This window comes from Daphnia magna, linkage group LG6 (assembly GCF_020631705.1).
Source record: "Daphnia magna isolate NIES linkage group LG6, ASM2063170v1.1, whole genome shotgun sequence".
Classification (NCBI taxonomy): Eukaryota; Metazoa; Arthropoda; class Branchiopoda; order Diplostraca; family Daphniidae; genus Daphnia; species Daphnia magna.
Genome location: NC_059187.1, coordinates 8,170,635 through 8,187,707, shown reverse-complemented (window position 1 = coordinate 8,187,707; position 17,073 = coordinate 8,170,635).

Genomic DNA, 17,073 nt, shown 5'->3' with positions numbered 1-17,073 from the left:
TTCGTTAATTTATAAAACGGCTGGTTTAACGAGAAAACCAATCACTAAATTGAAATCAGCGTTCAATTTAGATTATGCCGTGTGATTTTTGGACAATTTCAAGAGATGTCGTTTTTTTGCCGATTTTGACAAAAGTGGGAAGGCTATACCCTTCCCACTTTTTTCATTTTTGGCCAAATTTCAAATTTCACATAAAATACATGATTTCGATTCAGAATTGAATAAGAATCACGAAAATCAGGTATATTTTTCTATTGGTCTTATAGTTTTTGATTTTAACGTTAAAAACCATAAATTAAGTTGGTGCGCTAACAGCAATGTTTTCGTTAATTTATAAAACGGCTGGTTTAACGAGAAAACCAATCACTAAATTGAAATCAGCGTTCAATTTAGATTATGCCGTGTGATTTTTGGACAATTTCAAGAGATGTCGTTTTTTGCCGATTTTGACAAAAGTGGGAAGGCTATACCCTTCCCCCTTTTTCACTTTTTTTGGCCAAATTTCAAATTTCACATAAAATACATGATTTCGATTCAGAATTGAATAAGAATCACGAAAATCAGGTATATTTTTCTATTGGTCTTATAGTTTTTGATTTTAACGTTAAAAACCATAAATTAAGTTGGTGCGCTAACAGCAATGTTTTCGTTAATTTATAAAACGGCTGGTTTAACGAGAAAACCAATCACTAAATTGAAATCAGCGTTCAATTTAGATTATGCCGTGTGATTTTTGGACAATTTCAAGAGATGTCGTTTTTTGCCGATTTTGACAAAAGTGGGAAGGCTATACCCTTCCCACTTTTTCATTTTTTGCCAAATTTCAAATTTCACATAAAATACATGATTTCGATTCAGAATTGAATAAGAATCACGAAAATCAGGTATATTTTTCTATTGGTCTTATAGTTTTTGATTTTAACGTTAAAAACCATAAATTAAGTTGGTGCGCTAACAGCAATGTTTTCGTTAATTTATAAAACGGCTGGTTTAACGAGAAAACCAATCACTAAATTGAAATCAGCGTTCAATTTAGATTATGCCGTGTGATTTTTGGACAATTTCAAGAGATGTCGTTTTTTGCCGATTTTGACAAAAGTGGGAAGGCTATACCCTTCCCACTTTTTCATTTTTGGCCAAATTTCAAATTTCACATAAAATACATGATTTCGATTCAGAATTGAATAAGAATCACGAAAATCAGGTATATTTTTCTATTGGTCTTATAGTTTTTGATTTTAACGTTAAAAACCATAAATTAAGTTGGTGCGCTAACAGCAATGTTTTCGTTAATTTATAAAACGGCTGGTTTAACGAGAAAACCAATCACTAAATTGAAATCAGCGTTCAATTTAGATTATGCCGTGTGATTTTTGGACAATTTCAAGAGATGTCGTTTTTTGCCGATTTTGACAAAAGTGGGAAGGCTATACCCTTCCCACTTTTTCATTTTTGGCCAAATTTCAAATTTCACATAAAATACATGATTTCGATTCAGAATTGAATAAGAATCACGAAAATCAGGTATATTTTTCTATTGGTCTTATAGTTTTTGATTTTAACGTTAAAAACCATAAATTAAGTTGGTGCGCTAACAGCAATGTTTTCGTTAATTTATAAAACGGCTGGTTTAACGAGAAAACCAATCACTAAATTGAAATCAGCGTTCAATTTAGATTATGCCGTGTGATTTTTGGACAATTTCAAGAGATGTCGTTTTTTGCCGATTTTGACAAAAGTGGGAAGGCTATACCCTTCCCACTTTTTCATTTTTGGCCAAATTTCAAATTTCACATAAAATACATGATTTCGATTCAGAATTGAATAAGAATCACGAAAATCAGGTATATTTTTCTATTGGTCTTATAGTTTTTGATTTTAACGTTAAAAACCATAAATTAAGTTGGTGCGCTAACAGCAATGTTTTCGTTAATTTATAAAACGGCTGGTTTAACGAGAAAACCAATCACTAAATTGAAATCAGCGTTCAATTTAGATTATGCCGTGTGATTTTTGGACAATTTCAAGAGATGTCGTTTTTTGCCGATTTTGACAAAAGTGGGAAGGCTATACCCTTCCCACTTTTTCATTTTTGGCCAAATTTCAAATTTCACATAAAATACATGATTTCGATTCAGAATTGAATAAGAATCACGAAAATCAGGTATATTTTTCTATTGGTCTTATAGTTTTTGATTTTAACGTTAAAAACCATAAATTAAGTTGGTGCGCTAACAGCAATGTTTTCGTTAATTTATAAAACGGCTGGTTTAACGAGAAAACCAATCACTAAATTGAAATCAGCGTTCAATTTAGATTATGCCGTGTGATTTTTGGACAATTTCAAGAGATGTCGTTTTTTGCCGATTTTGACACAAAGTGGGAAGGCTATACCCTTCCCACTTTTTCATTTTTGGCCAAATTTCAAATTTCACATAAAATACATGATTTCGATTCAGAATTGAATAAGAATCACGAAAATCAGGTATATTTTTCTATTGGTCTTATAGTTTTTGATTTTAACGTTAAAAACCATAAATTAAGTTGGTGCGCTAACAGCAATGTTTTCGTTAATTTATAAAACGGCTGGTTTAACGAGAAAACCAATCACTAAATTGAAATCAGCGTTCAATTTAGATTATGCCGTGTGATTTTTGGACAATTTCAAGAGATGTCGTTTTTTGCCGATTTTGACAAAAGTGGGAAGGCTATACCCTTCCCACTTTTTCATTTTTGGCCAAATTTCAAATTTCACATAAAATACATGATTTCGATTCAGAATTGAATAAGAATCACGAAAATCAGGTATATTTTTCTATTGGTCTTATAGTTTTTGATTTTAACGTTAAAAACCATAAATTAAGTTGGTGCGCTAACAGCAATGTTTTCGTTAATTTATAAAACGGCTGGTTTAACGAGAAAACCAATCACTAAATTGAAATCAGCGTTCAATTTAGATTATGCCGTGTGATTTTTGGACAATTTCAAGAGATGTCGTTTTTTGCCGATTTTGAAAAAGGGGAAGGCTATACCCTTCCCACTTTTTCATTTTTGGCCAAATTTCAAATTTCCCATAAAATACATGATTTCGATTCAGAATTGAATAAGAATCACGAAAATCAGGTATATTTTTCTATTGGTCTTATAGTTTTTGATTTTAACGTTAAAAACCATAAATTAAGTTGGTGCGCTAACAGCAATGTTTTCGTTAATTTATAAAACGGCTGGTTTAACGAGAGAAACCAATCACTAAATTGAAATCAGCGTTCAATTTAGATTATGCCGTGTGATTTTTGGACAATTTCAAGAGATGTCGTTTTTTGCCGATTTTGACAAAAGTGGGAAGGCTATACCCTTCCCACTTTTTCATTTTTGGCCAAATTTCAAATTTCACATAAAATACATGATTTCGATTCAGAATTGAATAAGAATCACGAAAATCAGGTATATTTTTCTATTGGTCTTATAGTTTTTGATTTTAACGTTAAAAACCATAAATTAAGTTGGTGCGCTAACAGCAATGTTTTCGTTAATTTATAAAACGGCTGGTTTAACGAGAAAACCAATCACTAAATTGAAATCAGCGTTCAATTTAGATTATGCCGTGTGATTTTTGGACAATTTCAAGAGATGTCGTTTTTTGCCGATTTTGACAAAAGTGGGAAGGCTATACCCTTCCCACTTTTTCATTTTTGGCCAAATTTCAAATTTCACATAAAATACATGATTTCGATTCAGAATTGAATAAGAATCACGAAAATCAGGTATATTTTTCTATTGGTCTTATAGTTTTTGATTTTAACGTTAAAAACCATAAATTAAGTTGGTGCGCTAACAGCAATGTTTTCGTTAATTTATAAAACGGCTGGTTTAACGAGAAAACCAATCACTAAATTGAAATCAGCGTTCAATTTAGATTATGCCGTGTGATTTTTGGACAATTTCAAGAGATGTCGTTTTTTGCCGATTTTGACAAAAGTGGGAAGGCTATACCCTTCCCACTTTTTCATTTTTGGCCAAATTTCAAATTTCACATAAAATACATGATTTCGATTCAGAATTGAATAAGAATCACGAAAATCAGGTATATTTTTCTATTGGTCTTATAGTTTTTGATTTTAACGTTAAAAACCATAAATTAAGTTGGTGCGCTAACAGCAATGTTTTCGTTAATTTATAAAACGGCTGGTTTAACGAGAAAACCAATCACTAAATTGAAATCAGCGTTCAATTTAGATTATGCCGTGTGATTTTTGGACAATTTCAAGAGATGTCGTTTTTTGCCGATTTTGACAAAAGTGGGAAGGCTATACCCTTCCCACTTTTTCATTTTTGGCCAAATTTCAAATTTCACATAAAATACATGATTTCGATTCAGAATTGAATAAGAATCACGAAAATCAGGTATATTTTTCTATTGGTCTTATAGTTTTTGATTTTAACGTTAAAAACCATAAATTAAGTTGGTGCGCTAACAGCAATGTTTTCGTTAATTTATAAAACGGCTGGTTTAACGAGAAAACCAATCACTAAATTGAAATCAGCGTTCAATTTAGATTATGCCGTGTGATTTTTGGACAATTTCAAGAGATGTCGTTTTTTGCCGATTTTGACAAAAGTGGGAAGGCATATACCCTTCCCACTTTTTCATTTTGGGCCAAATTTCAAATTTCACATAAAATACATGATTTCGATTCAGAATTGAATAAGAATCACGAAAATCAGGTATATTTTTCTATTGGTCTTATAGTTTTTGATTTTAACGTTAAAAACCATAAATTAAGTTGGTGCGCTAACAGCAATGTTTTCGTTAATTTATAAAACGGCTGGTTTAACGAGAAAACCAATCACTAAATTGAAATCAGCGTTCAATTTAGATTATGCCGTGTGATTTTTGGACAATTTCAAGAGATGTCGTTTTTTGCCGATTTTGACAAAAGTGGGAAGGCTATACCCTTCCCACTTTTTCATTTTTGGCCAAATTTCAAATTTCACATAAAATACATGATTTCGATTCAGAATTGAATAAGAATCACGAAAATCAGGTATATTTTTCTATTGGTCTTATAGTTTTTGATTTTAACGTTAAAACCCATAAATTAGTTGGTGCGCTAACAGCAATGTTTTCGTTAATTTATAAAACGGCTGGTTTAACGAGAAAAACCAATCACTAAATTGAAATCAGCGTTCAATTTAGATTATGCCGTGTGATTTTTGGACAATTTCAAGAGATGTCGTTTTTTGCCGATTTTGACAAAAGTGGGAAGGCTATACCCTTCCCACTTTTTCATTTTTGGCCAAATTTCAAATTTCACATAAAATACATGATTTCGATTCAGAATTGAATAAGAATCACGAAAATCAGGTATATTTTTCTATTGGTCTTATAGTTTTTGATTTTAACGTTAAAAACCATAAATTAAGTTGGTGCGCTAACAGCAATGTTTTCGTTAATTTATAAAACGGCTGGTTTAACGAGAAAACCAATCACTAAATTGAAATCAGCGTTCAATTTAGATTATGCCGTGTGATTTTTGGACAATTTCAAGAGATGTCGTTTTTTGCCGATTTTGACAAAAGTGGGAAGGCTATACCCTTCCCACTTTTTCATTTTTGGCCAAATTTCAAATTTCACATAAAATACATGATTTCGATTCAGAATTGAATAAGAATCACGAAAATCAGGTATATTTTTCTATTGGTCTTATAGTTTTTGATTTTAACGTTAAAAACCATAAATTAAGTTGGTGCGCTAACAGCAATGTTTTCGTTAATTTATAAAACGGCTGGTTTAACGAGAAAACCAATCACTAAATTGAAATCAGCGTTCAATTTAGATTATGCCGTGTGATTTTTGGACAATTTCAAGAGATGTCGTTTTTTGCCGATTTTGACAAAAGTGGGAAGGCTATACCCTTCCCACTTTTTCATTTTTGGCCAAATTTCAAATTTCACATAAAATACATGATTTCGATTCAGAATTGAATAAGAATCACGAAAATCAGGTATATTTTTCTATTGGTCTTATAGTTTTTGATTTTAACGTTAAAACACCATAAATTAAGTTGGTGCGCTAACAGCAATGTTTTCGTTAATTTATAAAACGGCTGGTTTAACGAGAAAACCAATCACTAAATTGAAATCAGCGTTCAATTTAGATTATGCCGTGTGATTTTTGGACAATTTCAAGAGATGTCGTTTTTTGCCGATTTTGACAAAAGTGGGAAGGCTATACCCTTCCCACTTTTTCATTTTTGGCCAAATTTCAAATTTCACATAAAATACATGATTTCGATTCAGAATTGAATAAGAATCACGAAAATCAGGTATATTTTTCTATTGGTCTTATAGTTTTTGATTTTAACGTTAAAAACCATAAATTAAGTTGGTGCGCTAACAGCAATGTTTTCGTTAATTTATAAACGGCTGGTTTACAAATCTATTGAAATGCGTATTGTTTGGTGTTTACAATTGAGCGTTTGCGTTGCCCCCTTTTCATTTTGGCCAATTTCATCTAAAATACATGATTTCTTTTATAAATACGGTTGGTAGTTTTGTAGACAGTTGGGCGCGTGTATAAAACGGCTGGTTTACAGACCATCACTTGAATGTTTTTTGTTTTTATGTTTTTTGCCTTTGAGTTTCTTCCTTTTTTTGGTTTTAATACATATTTGATTCAGAATTGAATAAGAATCACGAAAATCAGTTATTTTTCATTGGTCTTTAGTTTTGATTTTAACGTTAAAACCATAAGTTAGTTGTGGCTACAGCATGTTTTTAAACGGCTGGTTTAACGAGAAAACCAATCACTAAATTGAAATCAGCGTTCAATTTAGATTATGCCGTGTGATTTTTGGACAATTTCAGAGATGTCGTTTTTTGCCGATTTTTGATAAAGTGGGAAGGCTATACCTTCCCACTTTTTTTTTGGCCAAATTTCAAATTTCACATAAAATACATGATTTCGATTCAGAATTGAATAAGAATCACGAAAATCAGGTATATTTTTTCTATTGGTCTTATAGTTTTTGATTTTAACGTTAAAAACCATAAATTAAGTTGGTGCGCTAACAGCAATGTTTTCGTTAATTTATAAAACGGCTGGTTTAACGAGAAAACCAATCACTAAATTGAAATAGTAATTTAGATTATGCCGTGTGATTTTGGACAATTTCAGAGATGTCGTTTTTTGCCGATTTTGAAAAAGTGGGAAGGCTATACCTTCCCACTTTTTATTTCTGGCCAAATTTCAAATTTCATAAAATACATGATTTCGATTCAGAATTGAATAAGAATCACGAAAATCAGGTATATTTTTTATTGGTCTTATAGTTTTTGATTTTAACGTTAAAAACCATAAATTAAGTTGGTGCGCTAAGCAATGTTTCGTTAATTTATAAAACGGCTGGTTTAACGAGAAAACCAATCACTAAATTGAAATCAGCGTTCAATTTAGATTATGCCGTGTGATTTTTGGACAATTTCAAGAGATGTCGTTTTTTGCCGATTTTGACAAAAGTGGGAAGGCTATACCCTTCCACTCTTTTCATTTTTGGCCAAATTTCAAATTTCACATAAAATACATGATTTCGATTCAGAATTGAATAAGAATCACGAAAATCAGGTATATTTTTCTATTGGTCTTATAGTTTTTGATTTTAACGTTAAAAACCATAAATTAAGTTGGTGCGCTAACAGCAATGTTTTCGTTAATTTATAAAACGGCTGGTTTAACGAGAAAACCAATCACTAAATTGAAATCAGCGTTCAATTTAGATTATGCCGTGTGATTTTTGGACAATTTCAAGAGATGTCGTTTTTTGCCGATTTTGGACAAAAGTGGGAAGGCTATACCCTTCCCACTTTTTCATTTTTGGCCAAATTTCAAATTTCACATAAAATACATGATTTCGATTCAGAATTGAATAAGAATCACGAAAATCAGGTATATTTTTCTATTGGTCTTATAGTTTTTGATTTTAACGTTAAAAACCATAAATTAAGTTGGTGCGCTAACAGCAATGTTTTCGTTAATTTATAAAACGGCTGGTTTAACGAGAAAACCAATCACTAAATTGAAATCAGCGTTCAATTTAGATTATGCCGTGTGATTTTTGGACAATTTCAAGAGATGTCGTTTTTTGCCGATTTTGACAAAAGTGGGAAGGCTATACCCTTCCCACTTTTTCATTTTTGGCCAAATTTCAAATTTCACATAAAATACATGATTTCGATTCAGAATTGAATAAGAATCACGAAAATCAGGTATATTTTTCTATTGGTCTTATAGTTTTTGATTTTAACGTTAAAAACCATAAATTAAGTTGGTGCGCTAACAGCAATGTTTTCGTTAATTTATAAAACGGCTGGTTTAACGAGAAAACCAATCACTAAATTGAAATCAGCGTTCAATTTAGATTATGCCGTGTGATTTTTGGACAATTTCAAGAGATGTCGTTTTTTGCCGATTTTGACAAATAAGTGGGAAGGCTATACCCTCCCACTTTTTCATTTTTGGCCAAATTTCAAATTTCACATAAAATACATGATTTCGATTCAGAATTGAATAAGAATCACGAAAATCAGGTATATTTTTCTATTGGTCTTATAGTTTTTGATTTTAACGTTAAAAACCATAAATTAAGTTGGTGCGCTAACAGCAATGTTTTCGTTAATTTATAAAACGGCTGGTTTAACGAGAAAACCAATCACTAAATTGAAATCAGCGTTCAATTTAGATTATGCCGTGTGATTTTTGGACAATTTCAAGAGATGTCGTTTTTTGCCGATTTTGACAAAAGTGGGAAGGCTATACCCTTCCCACTTTTTCATTTTTGGCCAAATTTCAAATTTCACATAAAATACATGATTTCGATTCAGAATTGAATAAGAATCACGAAAATCAGGTATATTTTTCTATTGGTCTTATAGTTTTTGATTTTAACGTTAAAAACCATAAATTAAGTTGGTGCGCTAACAGCAATGTTTTCGTTAATTTATAAAACGGCTGGTTTAACGAGAAAACCAATCACTAAATTGAAATCAGCGTTCAATTTAGATTATGCCGTGTGATTTTTGGACAATTTCAAGAGATGTCGTTTTTTGCCGATTTTGACAAAAGTGGGAAGGCTATACCCTTCCCACTTTTTCATTTTTGGCCAAATTTCAAATTTCACATAAAATACATGATTTCGATTCAGAATTGAATAAGAATCACGAAAATCAGGTATATTTTTCTATTGGTCTTATAGTTTTTGATTTTAACGTTAAAAACCATAAATTAAGTTGGTGCGCTAACAGCAATGTTTTCGTTAATTTATAAAACGGCTGGTTTAACGAGAAAACCAATCACTAAATTGAAATCAGCGTTCAATTTAGATTATGCCGTGTGATGATTTTGGACAATTTCAAGAGATGTCGTTTTTTGCCGATTTTGACAAAAGTGGGAAGGCTATACCCTTCCCACTTTTTCATTTTTGGCCAAATTTCAAATTTCACATAAAATACATGATTTCGATTCAGAATTGAATAAGAATCACGAAAATCAGGTATATTTTTCTATTGGTCTTATAGTTTTTGATTTTAACGTTAAAAACCATAAATTAAGTTGGTGCGCTAACAGCAATGTTTTCGTTAATTTATAAAACGGCTGGTTTAACGAGAAAACCAATCACTAAATTGAAATCAGCGTTCAATTTAGATTATGCCGTGTGATTTTTGGACAATTTCAAGAGATGTCGTTTTTTGCCGATTTTGACAAAAGTGGGAAGGCTATACCCTTCCCACTTTTTCATTTTTGCCAAATTTCAAATTTCACATAAAATACATGATTTCGATTCAGAATTGAATAAGAATCACGAAAATCAGGTATATTTTTCTATTGGTCTTATAGTTTTTGATTTTAACGTTAAAAACCATAAATTAAGTTGGTGCGCTAACAGCAATGTTTTCGTTAATTTATAAAACGGCTGGTTTAACGAGAAAACCAATCACTAAATTGAAATCAGCGTTCAATTTAGATTATGCCGTGTGATTTTTGGACAATTTCAAGAGATGTCGTTTTTTGCCGATTTTGACAAAAGTGGGAAGGCTATACCCTTCCCACTTTTTCATTTTTGGCCAAATTTCAAATTTCACATAAAATACATGATTTCGATTCAGAATTGAATAAGAATCACGAAAATCAGGTATATTTTTCTATTGGTCTTATAGTTTTTGATTTTAACGTTAAAAACCATAAATTAAGTTGGTGCGCTAACAGCAATGTTTTCGTTAATTTATAAAACGGCTGGTTTAACGAGAAAACCAATCACTAAATTGAAATCAGCGTTCAATTTAGATTATGCCGTGTGATTTTTGGACAATTTCAAGAGATGTCGTTTTTTGCCGATTTTGACAAAAGTGGGAAGGCTATACCCTTCCCACTTTTTCATTTTTGGCCAAATTTCAAATTTCACATAAAATACATGATTTCGATTCAGAATTGAATAAGAATCACGAAAATCAGGTATATTTTTCTATTGGTCTTATAGTTTTTGATTTTAACGTTAAAAACCATAAATTAAGTTGGTGCGCTAACAGCAATGTTTTCGTTAATTTATAAAACGGCTGGTTTAACGAGAAAACCAATCACTAAATTGAAATCAGCGTTCAATTTAGATTATGCCGTGTGATTTTTGGACAATTTCAAGAGATGTCGTTTTTTGCCGATTTTGACAAAAGTGGGAAGGCTATACCCTTCCCACTTTTTCATTTTTGGCCAAATTTCAAATTTCACATAAAATACATGATTTCGATTCAGAATTGAATAAGAATCACGAAAATCAGGTATATTTTTCTATTGGTCTTATAGTTTTTGATTTTAACGTTAAAAACCATAAATTAAGTTGGTGCGCTAACAGCAATGTTTTCGTTAATTTATAAAACGGCTGGTTTAACGAGAAAACCAATCACTAAATTGAAATCAGCGTTCAATTTAGATTATGCCGTGTGATTTTTGGACAATTTCAAGAGATGTCGTTTTTTGCCGATTTTGACAAAAGTGGGAAGGCTATACCCTTCCCACTTTTTCATTTTTGGCCAAATTTCAAATTTCACATAAAATACATGATTTCGATTCAGAATTGAATAAGAATCACGAAAATCAGGTATATTTTTCTATTGGTCTTATAGTTTTTGATTTTAACGTTAAAAACCATAAATTAAGTTGGTGCGCTAACAGCAATGTTTTCGTTAATTTATAAAACGGCTGGTTTAACGAGAAAACCAATCACTAAATTGAAATCAGCGTTCAATTTAGATTATGCCGTGTGATTTTTGGACAATTTCAAGAGATGTCGTTTTTTGCCGATTTTGACAAAAGTGGGAAGGCTATACCCTTCCCACTTTTTCATTTTTGGCCAAATTTCAAATTTCACATAAAATACATGATTTCGATTCAGAATTGAATAAGAATCACGAAAATCAGGTATATTTTTCTATTGGTCTTATAGTTTTTGATTTTAACGTTAAAAACCATAAATTAAGTTGGTGCGCTAACAGCAATGTTTTCGTTAATTTATAAAACGGCTGGTTTAACGAGAAAACCAATCACTAAATTGAAATCAGCGTTCAATTTAGATTATGCCGTGTGATTTTTGGACAATTTCAAGAGATGTCGTTTTTTGCCGATTTTGACAAAAGTGGGAAGGCTATACCCTTCCCACTTTTTCATTTTTGGCCAAATTTCAAATTTCACATAAAATACATGATTTCGATTCAGAATTGAATAAGAATCACGAAAATCAGGTATATTTTTCTATTGGTCTTATAGTTTTTGATTTTAACGTTAAAAACCATAAATTAAGTTGGTGCGCTAACAGCAATGTTTTCGTTAATTTATAAAACGGCTGGTTTAACGAGAAAACCAATCACTAAATTGAAATCAGCGTTCAATTTAGATTATGCCGTGTGATTTTTGGACAATTTCAAGAGATGTCGTTTTTTGCCGATTTTGACAAAAGTGGGAAGGCTATACCCTTCCCACTTTTTTCATTTTTGGCCAAATTTCAAATTTCACATAAAATACATGATTTCGATTCAGAATTGAATAAGAATCACGAAAATCAGGTATATTTTTCTATTGGTCTTATAGTTTTTGATTTTAACGTTAAAAACCATAAATTAAGTTGGTGCGCTAACAGCAATGTTTTCGTTAATTTATAAAACGGCTGGTTTAACGAGAAAACCAATCACTAAATTGAAATCAGCGTTCAATTTAGATTATGCCGTGTGATTTTTGGACAATTTCAAGAGATGTCGTTTTTTGCCGATTTTGACAAAAGTGGGAAGGCTATACCCTTCCCACTTTTTCATTTTTGGCCAAATTTCAAATTTCACATAAAATACATGATTTCGATTCAGAATTGAATAAGAATCACGAAAATCAGGTATATTTTTCTATTGGTCTTATAGTTTTTGATTTTAACGTTAAAAACCATAAATTAAGTTGGTGCGCTAACAGCAATGTTTTCGTTAATTTATAAAACGGCTGGTTTAACGAGAAAACCAATCACTAAATTGAAATCAGCGTTCAATTTAGATTATGCCGTGTGATTTTTGGACAATTTCAAGAGATGTCGTTTTTTGCCGATTTTGACAAAAGTGGGAAGGCTATACCCTTCCCACTTTTTCATTTTTGGCCTTCAAATTTCACATAAAATACATGATTTCGATTCAGAATTGAATAAGAATCACGAAAATCAGGTATATTTTTCTATTGGTCTTATAGTTTTTGATTTTAACGTTAAAAACCATAAATTAAGTTGGTGCGCTAACAGCAATGTTTTCGTTAATTTATAAAACGGCTGGTTTAACGAGAAAACCAATCACTAAATTGAAATCAGCGTTCAATTTAGATTATGCCGTGTGATTTTTGGACAATTTCAAGAGATGTCGTTTTTTGCCGATTTTGACAAAAGTGGGAAGGCTATACCCTTCCCACTTTTTCATTTTTGGCCAAATTTCAAATTTCACATAAAATACATGATTTCGATTCAGAATTGAATAAGAATCACGAAAATCAGGTATATTTTTCTATTGGTCTTATAGTTTTTGATTTTAACGTTAAAAACCATAAATTAAGTTGGTGCGCTAACAGCAATGTTTTCGTTAATTTATAAAACGGCTGGTTTAACGAGAAAACCAATCACTAAATTGAAATCAGCGTTCAATTTAGATTATGCCGTGTGATTTTTGGACAATTTCAAGAGATGTCGTTTTTTGCCGATTTTGACAAAAGTGGGAAGGCTATACCCTTCCCACTTTTTCATTTTTGGCCAAATTTCAAATTTCACATAAAATACATGATTTCGATTCAGAATTGAATAAGAATCACGAAAATCAGGTATATTTTTCTATTGGTCTTATAGTTTTTGATTTTAACGTTAAAAACCATAAATTAAGTTGGTGCGCTAACAGCAATGTTTTCGTTAATTTATAAAACGGCTGGTTTAACGAGAAAACCAATCACTAAATTGAAATCAGCGTTCAATTTAGATTATGCCGTGTGATTTTTGGACAATTTCAAGAGATGTCGTTTTTTGCCGATTTTGACAAAAGTGGGAAGGCTATACCCTTCCCACTTTTTCATTTTTGGCCAAATTTCAAATTTCACATAAAATACATGATTTCGATTCAGAATTGAATAAGAATCACGAAAATCAGGTATATTTTTCTATTGGTCTTATAGTTTTTGATTTTAACGTTAAAAACCATAAATTAAGTTGGTGCGCTAACAGCAATGTTTTCGTTAATTTATAAAACGGCTGGTTTAACGAGAAAACCAATCACTAAATTGAAATCAGCGTTCAATTTAGATTATGCCGTGTGATTTTTGGACAATTTCAAGAGATGTCGTTTTTTGCCGATTTTGACAAAAGTGGGAAGGCTATACCCTTCCCACTTTTTCATTTTTGGCCAAATTTCAAATTTCACATAAAATACATGATTTCGATTCAGAATTGAATAAGAATCACGAAAATCAGGTATATTTTTCTATTGGTCTTATAGTTTTTGATTTTAACGTTAAAAACCATAAATTAAGTTGGTGCGCTAACAGCAATGTTTTCGTTAATTTATAAAACGGCTGGTTTAACGAGAAAACCAATCACTAAATTGAAATCAGCGTTCAATTTAGATTATGCCGTGTGATTTTTGGACAATTTCAAGAGATGTCGTTTTTTGCCGATTTTGACAAAAGTGGGAAGGCTATACCCTTCCCACTTTTTCATTTTTGGCCAAATTTCAAATTTCACATAAAATACATGATTTCGATTCAGAATTGAATAAGAATCACGAAAATCAGGTATATTTTTCTATTGGTCTTATAGTTTTTGATTTTAACGTTAAAAACCATAAATTAAGTTGGTGCGCTAACAGCAATGTTTTCGTTAATTTATAAAACGGCTGGTTTAACGAGAAAACCAATCACTAAATTGAAATCAGCGTTCAATTTAGATTATGCCGTGTGATTTTTGGACAATTTCAAGAGATGTCGTTTTTTGCCGATTTTGACAAAAGTGGGAAGGCTATACCCTTCCCACTTTTTCATTTTTGGCCAAATTTCAAATTTCACATAAAATACATGATTTCGATTCAGAATTGAATAAGAATCACGAAAATCAGGTATATTTTTCTATTGGTCTTATAGTTTTTGATTTTAACGTTAAAAACCATAAATTAAGTTGGTGCGCTAACAGCAATGTTTTCGTTAATTTATAAAACGGCTGGTTTAACGAGAAAACCAATCACTAAATTGAAATCAGCGTTCAATTTAGATTATGCCGTGTGATTTTTGGACAATTTCAAGAGATGTCGTTTTTTGCCGATTTTGACAAAAGTGGGAAGGCTATACCCTTCCCACTTTTTCATTTTTGGCCAAATTTCAAATTTCACATAAAATACATGATTTCGATTCAGAATTGAATAAGAATCACGAAAATCAGGTATATTTTTCTATTGGTCTTATAGTTTTTGATTTTAACGTTAAAAACCATAAATTAAGTTGGTGCGCTAACAGCAATGTTTTCGTTAATTTATAAAACGGCTGGTTTAACGAGAAAACCAATCACTAAATTGAAATCAGCGTTCAATTTAGATTATGCCGTGTGATTTTTGGACAATTTCAAGAGATGTCGTTTTTTGCCGATTTTGACAAAAGTGGGAAGGCTATACCCTTCCCACTTTTTCATTTTTGGCCAAATTTCAAATTTCACATAAAATACATGATTTCGATTCAGAATTGAATAAGAATCACGAAAATCAGGTATATTTTTCTATTGGTCTTATAGTTTTTGATTTTAACGTTAAAAACCATAAATTAAGTTGGTGCGCTAACAGCAATGTTTTCGTTAATTTATAAAACGGCTGGTTTAACGAGAAAACCAATCACTAAATTGAAATCAGCGTTCAATTTAGATTATGCCGTGTGATTTTTGGACAATTTCAAGAGATGTCGTTTTTTGCCGATTTTGAACAAAAGTGGGAAGGCTATACCCTTCCCACTTTTTCATTTTTGGCCAAATTTCAAATTTCACATAAAATACATGATTTCGATTCAGAATTGAATAAGAATCACGAAAATCAGGTATATTTTTCTATTGGTCTTATAGTTTTTGATTTTAACGTTAAAAACCATAAATTAAGTTGGTGCGCTAACAGCAATGTTTTCGTTAATTTATAAAACGGCTGGTTTAACGAGAAAACCAATCACTAAATTGAAATCAGCGTTCAATTTAGATTATGCCGTGTGATTTTTGGACAATTTCAAGAGATGTCGTTTTTTGCCGATTTTGACAAAAGTGGGAAGGCTATACCCTTCCCACTTTTTCATTTTTGGCCAAATTTCAAATTTCACATAAAATACATGATTTCGATTCAGAATTGAATAAGAATCACGAAAATCAGGTATATTTTTCTATTGGTCTTATAGTTTTTGATTTTAACGTTAAAAACCATAAATTAAGTTGGTGCGCTAACAGCAATGTTTTCGTTAATTTATAAAACGGCTGGTTTAACGAGAAAACCAATCACTAAATTGAAATCAGCGTTCAATTTAGATTATGCCGTGTGATTTTTGGACAATTTCAAGAGATGTCGTTTTTTGCCGATTTTGACAAAAGTGGGAAGGCTATACCCTTCCCACTTTTTCATTTTTGGCCAAATTTCAAATTTCACATAAAATACATGATTTCGATTCAGAATTGAATAAGAATCACGAAAATCAGGTATATTTTTCTATTGGTCTTATAGTTTTTGATTTTAACGTTAAAAACCATAAATTAAGTTGGTGCGCTAACAGCAATGTTTTCGTTAATTTATAAAACGGCTGGTTTAACGAGAAAACCAATCACTAAATTGAAATCAGCGTTCAATTTAGATTATGCCGTGTGATTTTTGGACAATTTCAAGAGATGTCGTTTTTTGCCGATTTTGACAAAAGTGGGAAGGCTATACCCTTCCCACTTTTTCATTTTTGGCCAAATTTCAAATTTCACATAAAATACATGATTTCGATTCAGAATTGAATAAGAATCACGAAAATCAGGTATATTTTTCTATTGGTCTTATAGTTTTTGATTTTAACGTTAAAAACCATAAATTAAGTTGGTGCGCTAACAGCAATGTTTTCGTTAATTTATAAAACGGCTGGTTTAACGAGAAAACCAATCACTAAATTGAAATCAGCGTTCAATTTAGATTATGCCGTGTGATTTTTGGACAATTTCAAGAGATGTCGTTTTTTGCCGATTTTGACAAAAGTGGGAAGGCTATACCCTTCCCACTTTTTCATTTTTGGCCAAATTTCAAATTTCACATAAAATACATGATTTCGATTCAGAATTGAATAAGAATCACGAAAATCAGGTTTATTTTTCTATTGGTCTTATAGTTTTTGATTTTAACGTTAAAAACCATAAATTAAGTTGGTGCGCTAACAGCAATGTTTTCGTTAATTTATAAAACGGCTGGTTTAACGAGAAAACCAATCACTAAATTGAAATCAGCGTTCAATTTAGATTATGCCGTGTGATT